The following is a 9,415-nucleotide window of genomic DNA, read 5'->3' on the forward strand; positions in this document are numbered from 1 at the left end:
TAATTAAGAACAAATCAGAAATTATGGGCAGGACCAATGCAGAAAATTTGCATGCTCAAAAGAGACAATGTTCAGTCCTAGGCCAGATACAGACCTGACATAAACAGATGGAGAATCAGTGGCATGTGCCTCTTAACTCCCTTGAACTTCCTTGAAATTGGTCATTCGGCCAGACAAGAATTTGCCCTCATAGCAACAGCTAAATTTAAATTTTTCATTCTTCTTTAACTCCTTAGGTGCTAATTTTAATTGTGGTCACCCAGCCACACACACATTTCTGTCCTGGAAAAATTCTTCTATGTCATAAACATTTCTGATATAAAGATTTGCAGGTTGTCTAAATAAGAACTTCCACTTCTGCTAGTGACAGCAAGTTAGCTGGCAATCAATTAACACAAGCACAAACTCTAACCTAAAGTTAACCTAAAGTAACATTTCTCAATCTTTTCTTGGGAATCCTTTTTTCGGTTTTAAGTTTTCTTAGTACCATCAAACTTACTAGAAGATATATACTACCACATAGCCCTACACAAAGATTTGTTTCAGAAGGCAAGTAAAGAAGATAGAACAACACAAGATACGCGTGTGGCACTTATTTTCTTTGCTCTGTTGCAATAAACTTTTTAACCTCTAGGGCTCTTTTCCTCCACCTTACTGACCTTCCTTTGACCCCTCTACAGCTCAGGGATCACCAGCTTAGTAACACACTGATGCAAATACACCTTACATGTCTGGAGCTCTTCCTTTCACCTTATAGTAAGTCCATACCCAAGTAATAGGAAGACTGACTTTCAGAGAAGGCTAGCTTCTTTTGAATGAAACATAGGCTAAAGATAAGCCTCATCTTCTCATAATTTAAATTCAGTCAATGTCTCAGCATAAATTATTACAAAACAGGATGAATATGGTTGTTAATGACACATAGAATGTAATTGCTTCTCAATTCTTTAACTGGAAGCTGCACCGCCATCCCATATAGGAACACCTGAGTCAGTCCAGATGTGCAAGAGAAATGCAGTCAGAAGCCTAGCTAGAGGGTGACAATTCCAGGGTAAAGTATCAAGTGTCACATGATTACCTGACCTGTGTGTAGGTGGTGCAAAGACATATTCATTCCAGGCACCCCATGATCCTCAGACATAGAGCCCTTTCTTGTGACTTGATTGTGCCATAGCTGGAAGAATGCACAACACAGAGCCATCATGGCAATCCCCGAACAGTCTCACCAGCAGGCAAAAACCCTGTTGCTGCTTAAGGAAAGAGGTAAAACTGAGGAGGCTTCTTTAGGGCACTGAAAAGCTTTTCCAGCCCTAGTTTCATGACAGAAAGGCACTAAAATGATAAAGGATGTAATATTCCTGGTTGATGGTCCCCGTCTCTGCACAAGGTGTCTATCTTCTTGTACTGACAAGACTTCCCTGCAGCAGAAACCCCAGCTGAGAAAAAGGGACAGGAAACAGCCATACATGGTTCAGTTGCCAGATACCAAACAGATTTAGTTCCTGATTCCAGAGAGAGTGTACTGATGTGCCCTCTGGTGCTACACTGCCAAACTTCAAAAAAAGTCTGGACAAGTTGGGAAATGCTGGGAAGGAGCCAGGTGTTGTGGTCTAACTGGGCACCACACAAAAGAAAGCAAAGACATTCTGGAAGCAGGACATAAGATGCAAAAGACAAGGACCCCCACAATAACCTAGCTGGTGAGGAGGCAAAGTCTCAATGCATGACTAAAGCAACAGAGTAAGGCAGTGAGGCTCAGGTTCACCAGGGACTGAGGAGCTTCTAGAGTAGATTAGGCCCACTAAAGGATGACCAAATTTCCACCAGAAGTGAGAGGGAAACAGGATTTGTACTCCACATCAGGAAGACCATACAGAAATTTCAAACTGACAAGTAGGAGAAAGCAGACTTATGCACACAGAACGCCCTGTTCTGAATCCTATGGTAGATATTACAACCTCAAGTAAAGAATGGGATAGAAGTTGACAAAAGTGAAAGAATAAACAAAAGAAGTTTAAAAAGTCTGATATGAACAGGATACAGTGGCAGAACGCCAAAACAGTGCTTTCTGTGTTTCTCAGAATTCTCTAAGACATTGATGGCGCAAAACCAGAATGCTTACCTTAAACAAGGACTTGGACACTGCAGGAATAAAAGAAACATGGGGGCAGGAAGGCAGTGGAATGGGGAAATCCCAGGGAACTACTATTCCTATTATTTTAATTATTCTGAAGTAAAATGTGAAACATTTTACAATAATCACTCAGATAATACTGGATTTCTAGACGCTGTGAAGAACTGTTTCAGGCACAGGCAGCTAGGAAATCCACAAAATGGGAAGCAGATCTTGATTCAGTTCTGACTAGTACAAGCGATTGGTTTATCATTTTTCTGCCTGAACTATATCAGCATCAGATTCACCATTTCTACAGACACCCAAAGGCAGAAGATCAAATACTATCATGCAGAATTTTAAAGACAGGAATCACATAAAATTATAAAAATCCTCTAAAAGGAGAACCTTGAAGTACATGTTTTCTGGAGACAAAAAGACTATTTCAAGACATCATGTTGGTCTCAGAGCAAACTACTTACCAAGAGAACAGAAAAGCAAAAGGAAACAAAGTTATATCACAATATTAATCCACATTACACCTACATCCTGAATATTCCATTAAATTCTAGTCCATTTGCCCATCTCTGATACAGAGTAACAGTAAAAGGTCCCAAAAGAAGCAGTACAGCTGATCAAATGAACAAAGCAGATTCTATGTGTGGGATGCCCAAATAGACCAGGATTGTGCAACCTGACAAAGGTGTAGAGGAAGGGATAGGGGTCTAGAAAGTAACATGTGGAGTAGCAAATGTGAAGAGGAAAACACTATTCACTGTTTCTTCTCATACAATAACTCTAGGACTTCAAACGAGCAGTAGATTTAAAAAAAGAAAATACTGTCATATATTATCAGATCAGGTACCTGACTCCTTGATGCATGCAAGGAATGTAAAATGTCAAATATTTTACACATTCAAAGGGAATAATCTTTCAGGGAAGAAAATGCCACATAGAGCTCTTAAGTATGATGATTTCACCTCTGTGATCCAAGAACTCCCTGACTCAAAGCACCAGAAATTTAAAAAAAAAGCTATCAGGAAGCACTATAATCTGGTTGCTGTATCTCAAATTCCCTAGGTGTCCTCCGTTGATTACTCCACAAGGATCTAGTTCATTCAACTGCCAGGCATTCCTTCATGAGAACAATAAAGTACTATTAGTCCTGTGATAGAACAACTGCCAGCTTGGAATCGATGTTTTCCCCACCTGTCTTCTGAGCAAAATGTGGTCTGACCTGCCTAGCTAGGTCAGTAGCCACAGGAAGGATGAATTGGTGTCTTTGCTCTTAGTCAGCTAAGGAACCATGGCACACTCTCATCAGAATAGTTCAACAGTACGAGGATCATCTAGTCCAATTGCCAATAAACTATAGGCACCATGCTTCTCAACACTCAACAGCACATTAGGCTCAGGTACAGATGAAGCTTGTGCTCTGCAGCAACCAGTATTCCTGGTCACAGAAAGCCCTCTCTGTGTAGTGTCTGTATTTGATGACACATCAGACTCCAGAGAGGGGCTGTGGCCCCTCAGGTAAGCTGGATGGCATTTCTCTGATCTGAAAGAGCCTAAGGTAACAGCACCTCATACCTTGCACATGACCGAAATTTGCCACTGTCCTTTCTGAAATTAATTTCAGACATTGAATTTCAGACACTGCAATTTTCCTAGATTCTCCCAAAACTTGGCAAGTGAGGTGTGGTATACAATGGGCACTTACCTGAAATCAAGGCAGAGACTTACTTTTTCTTTCACATGTGGACACTGGGATGACATTAGTGCATCAGTGATTGATGAGCCAAGCATGTTCTTCATATTTTCTCCTCCAAAGCTGCCCAGTTACCAAGGCACCTGCCAAGGAAACAAAACCCACTTTATTCATAACAATCCTATATTAACATTAGAATAGAAACTTCCTGAGAGAATATTTGCATTTACAGAGGGCCCTGCCAGACAAATTGCTCTTCCTTGAAGGAAAAGTCAATACAAGTAGAGCTTTTGAGGTGAGGACCTCACCACACTTTTGTAGCCACAAGTTAAAGAGAGTTCAGTCCCCGGTGCAGGACACTGCAGCTGTGTCGCAGTTGTGATCTGCAGCTAATTCAGGAAATAAAGGCTACCTATAGGCTGTGCAAATTGGAATGGAAAAGGTTAGGCCTGTATAATTAAAGGCACAAAAAAGTTTGCAACACAGCTCTGTTGCTACCCATTGTTGCAAATGCAAGTCCAAATTCCATACGGTATGTTTTTCCTCATGGTTGCACACAAGTTTCTTAGTGGCACACTAATATATTAGCAATATTTTAAATATTAAGCACAAATATGTTTTAAATCATTCTTTTCAAGTATTCAGGAAAGGCATATTCAAACTTTTATATGAGGAAAAAACCACAGTATACACCCAATACACCTTATGACTTGGCTTGTCCCTAAGTTTGAGTGTCCTTTCCTAGAAGAGAACATCTTTATCAGGATAAACACACAAACAATAGCTACTAAATCTTTCCTTTCCAATTTTATTGAGGTAGTATCTTTCATTATGAAACTTTGGGAGACAAGTTTTCACTATGCAAGGACCCTCATTCACATTTGCTTTTTCACTTGGTAGTGCTGCTGTAGCTGAGACTGTCATAGGGCTGTGATTGATTACCACTGCCAGAGGATTTACTGCCAAGTTTATTTTATTAATCATCTGTTTAATTCAAGTCAAAATATGCTTGGAACTTCAAGCCTTCAATCCAAATTGGGACTCTGCTCTAGCCTGAGTTTTAATCTACCTGGTATGTCCAAACCAGATAATATTATTGAGGTCAGGTCCCCCCGAACATGATAATCAAAGTAAAACTCAGGCACAGTAACTGCAGGAACTGAAGCTGGAAAAAACTTAATAAAAAGCTAGACTTTTAAAAAAAGTTTTTAATAGTATCTGAGCAGAAACACCCTATGGTAGCAAAGCATGTGTGTCACTTAATTAACCATGGTTCTGTTGTTAAAGAGAAAGAAGAAAATCCATGAGGGAGTTGACATGTGACTGATTCCCAGAGCAGATTCACAGCTTCATCTTAAGCCCCCAAGTTTCCTACATAGCTTAGAGAGTCTGGAGTCTCCCCACAAAGTGCTCACATCCCATCTGGTCCACAAATGCTCTGGTACATTTAGTGTCACCTTTAGTGTCACCTAAATAATCCCACATCCTATGACTTCATTCTCATTCCTTGCATAAAGGACACACTAAGTATGCCATAAGCAAACAAAGGTAAGTGTTGTTTCAGGCTTTGAAAAGGCATTTGGTAACTTCCTCCTTTTAGAACACTGCTTTGACTTGCCCCTAACAAAACACTAACAGGATAGGTTGCTTTGCTAGAACTCTATTAGCACAAGCTACAGAATATCCAAGATTCTGTTCAGCAGCAGCCAGTCCAAACAGCTTATGTACAAGCTGGAAATTACTTACAGCAGAGCTTACTGCATAAGCAAACTTCAAACTTCAGCTGTCCTTTTTTATTGCTGTGCTTCCAACTTAATTGAACTCATGCCTATTGCAAACAGATGGAGAGGGATCCAAAGCCAGTGGATACAGCAGTAATTATTTAATACCTGTGACCCTACAATTTCTTTTTTTCCATCTTGTTTTTCTTCCTGCACCCTTAAGAGCAAATTGTATAGTTTCATCTAAGGCTTGAGTCAAGCAGCATTTACTCAGTCTCTCACTTGGGCTAATCCTAAAAAAACCCTCCTCCTTATTAAATTACTGTGAAGAAATTTTTTTGTTTGGAGCCTCCTGCTACCTTGTCAATCTCTTCCCTAATTGAGAAATGTACATTATCCAGAACTGCCCTGACTTGCAGAATGCTGAAGAATTGTCTTAAACACTAATCCGTTAACAAGATCCTGCTCTAGTAATGTGTCACCAGAATTGCTTCAGCAACCCTTGTAACTCCTCCTCATCATGTTTGCCACGACAGCTCTCATTTTCTTCCATAAATGCTATTGAGACATAGACTTGCCCACAGTACATGCTATCACCACAGTATTTAACCTCTCCTTGGGCAGTTCTTCTTGAAACACAGAGAAGCCAGAACAACTGGCTGCTGCTGTAATGAATTGCCTGGGTAGGACTCAGTGCAAGAACAGGAACTGATAGGCTGGTGCAGGTCTACCGATGACTCAAATCATCTTCACTGGGCTACCCAGCACTGAGCTGTGCTAATATCCACTAGCTGAAGATTTCTTCACGTTACTTCAGGGGTGACTGTTCAGATACAGGCAACAACACATGTGCTTGGAGACTAAGCTACAAGTCTTTTTAAAGGCAAAGTAAAAAAGGGGAAAAGGAACAGAGAGATTAAGAAAAAATATCCCTCCTTACAATTTGTTTTTGCATTTACGTACATCTCTAGGGAATGAAAGATGACTCCAAAAAGAAAAGCAATTTGGTATTTGTGTTTTCTGTTTAACACAATTGTTTTAGAAAGTTGAAGAGATATTTAATTAACTTATTGCTATTGCAAAAGATGAAATTAACAACATGTCCATGAGAAGACAAGAATAATTCCAGGTTATCAATGGTCTGTAATGAAGAAGGAGACTCAAGGAAATAGAAGCGGACATGATCTCAAGCACAGGTATGGTTTCTAAATCAGGAAAGGGAAAGTGGTGGTGAGGAACAGTAAGACGAGAATCAAAAATACTGGAAATTAAACCTTGGAGCACTTGCCCATGTAGGCTGAGGCTGCTACAAATGACAAGAAACTAAACTCAGCTAAGCAGAGGAAAAAAAATGGAAATTTTTATTATTCTCATGCCTCCAGAAAGGAGCAAGGAAAATTTGAGGAATAAAAAAGAATACCAATGTTTGAACTGCTGAGTAGCAAAGAGGAACAGCTCTTCAGTACCAGCCCAGTGGACCCTGCAGTCTCACGGAGTCAGAAACCTTCTTGTCACACTAAAGGCCATGTCACAGTCACAATACAGAGATACCAGACTCAGGGAATACGGAGCAAAGATGCCATGCAAGTAGCCACCAACATATGACAGACACAATCCATGTTGCATTTCATTGCTCCTGTCCATGCTGTGCAGAGCTGCACTAGACCATCACCAGCAAGAACAGTGTTGGCCTGGCTGTATACAACTGTCTGCACCTCTCAGCTTCAGCAATCAGAGAGGGCTTATTCTGACAGACTGATCCAAATTCCCTCCTGCGCTCAAAGTGTCCCAGCAGCAAAGATTAGCAGCAACCACAGATGACTTGTCTAGTAAGCCTGGAGTTTCATTACCTGCAGGAAACAGAGAAAAGTGCAGACCATGGGTACCCTGTAACACTCAGTAACACAAATAGTGCACAAGGTGGGACACAATCTTTCCATAACAAGCAACCTTCCACTGCAAACATTGACAGTCTGTGCTTCAAGATTTTTACTAGCTGGAACACAGCATTTTTAAGGATTATCTTTTTTTTCTTTTCTTTTGGATATAAGGGGACTGCCCTCCCCCCGGTACTTGTACATATTTACACTAAAGCAGGAGACATACATACGGAATACTTAGCTATAATAGGGCTGCAATAACAACGCAGTAATATTTTTGTGCTGAGCATACAGAAGAGCTCCCTGCAGTCAGGCAGGGTTCTCAGGATGTTTCACCCTTCCTACCTGCTGAAACTGGGTGGGCCAGGCCCTGGTTTGGGTTGCTAAAAAAAGAGAACGCTGGTGCAGGGAGTCAGGCTCACAAAGCGTTTGGGTGTGGACATGGAATCAAACAGTGCTGGTGACAGCTGTGTTTCTCAGGCTGTATCTGCATGCTACAAACAGACTGGGTATCTCCCTTACATGGGGAGAGATGAGGCTCTTGGACTTAAACAGAAGAAGCCTCCATCTCTCTCAATCATCTCTGCTATGCACAGACACTGCTAGGCACCATGTGTTCAGGGAGCCAGGTCAGCACACTCCGGCACGCAACAACTACAAGGTGACAAGTTTTGGCAGTGGCAAGCCAGCTCCTGTGTTGTGCCTGTGCAGGGACGAGTCAGTAAGAAAATTCTGAGACCATCTGGGTAATGTTAGAGACCTTGGTGACATTTGCAAGGGATGCAGGGACAACACCTCAGAGCCAAATGGGCAGAAGTCACTCCCCGCTCCCAGTTGGCAGGGGAGCAGAGCTGGACTGAGTGGACAGTCAAGGGCCTGCTGCAGGGCCTGATGCTGCTGTGGTTGGTGACCCCTATGCTCCACTGACAGTGAGAAAGATGGTGTGCACAGTGTGAGACACACTGCACCCACACCCCCTTCTGAAGGCACAGCAGTCATCTGCTTGTAAGAGACCATCCTAAAGAGCTTAGAGAGCTGATATACCTAACAGCATGGTCTCATCAAAATAGTTACTACAAGTAAGGACAAAGGAGAAAAAATTCAGCTCTGAAAGCTCTCAGGCTAATATGAGAGTACACGGAGGCTGAAGTGGATCCTAGGGATTTGGAAACAAATCAGGATTTAATTCAAAAGTAAATCTAGTAGTAAATACAATAGTATGCAATAGGGTGAAGTGAAAGATCAACACTTGTAGGCTAAACAACAACTCAAATTCTGAAAGATCACCCACAGAAGAGGGGAAAATACTTGACCGCGCTGTAGGCAATCCAGAAATGGCTTGGGGCCAGGATTATGATCCACCCATCAAAAAGGAGAAAACAAATCTAGTCAGTATTGCAGATGAGCTGCTCAGAGACAGAAGTAGTATGTTATGCACTGCAACACAAACTACCCCTGGAGTATCATGTACAATTTTACTGCCACAGATTAATTATACCTAGAGCAGATATGAAAAGGTTTGTCAAGAGAATGAAAGAAATGGAGTGCCATTCTTACAAGAGGAAGGAAAGAACTAGAGAAGGCAGAGCTCAAAGTTCAGTTTAACAAGACACAGAAGACAAGAACTAGGCAATCAAAATCTGTGTGGGTTGTTACTTCATTTTGAGACTTGGCTGGAATTAGAAAATCTGCAATAATGTAAGCACCAAGCCATGCAGTGGAATAGCAGCCCCAAACTGCATGGTAAGCCATGCATTTTTTCTGAAAATAGGCATACTTTGACATTGAATGGCCTGAAGTTGTGTCAGGGGAGGTTTAGGTTAGATATTAGAAACAGGTTCTTCGCCCAGGGTGTGATCGGGCACTGGAACAGGCTCCCCAGGGAAGTGATCACAGCACCAAGCCTGACAGAGTTCAAGAAGCATTTGGATGATACTCTCAGGCACATGATGTGACTCTTAGGGATGTTCCTGTGCAGGGCTAAGGGTTGGAC

Source organism: Neopelma chrysocephalum, unplaced genomic scaffold, assembly GCF_003984885.1.
Source record: "Neopelma chrysocephalum unplaced genomic scaffold, ASM398488v2 Primary Assembly neopelma1_42b, whole genome shotgun sequence".
Classification (NCBI taxonomy): domain Eukaryota; kingdom Metazoa; phylum Chordata; class Aves; order Passeriformes; family Pipridae; genus Neopelma; species Neopelma chrysocephalum.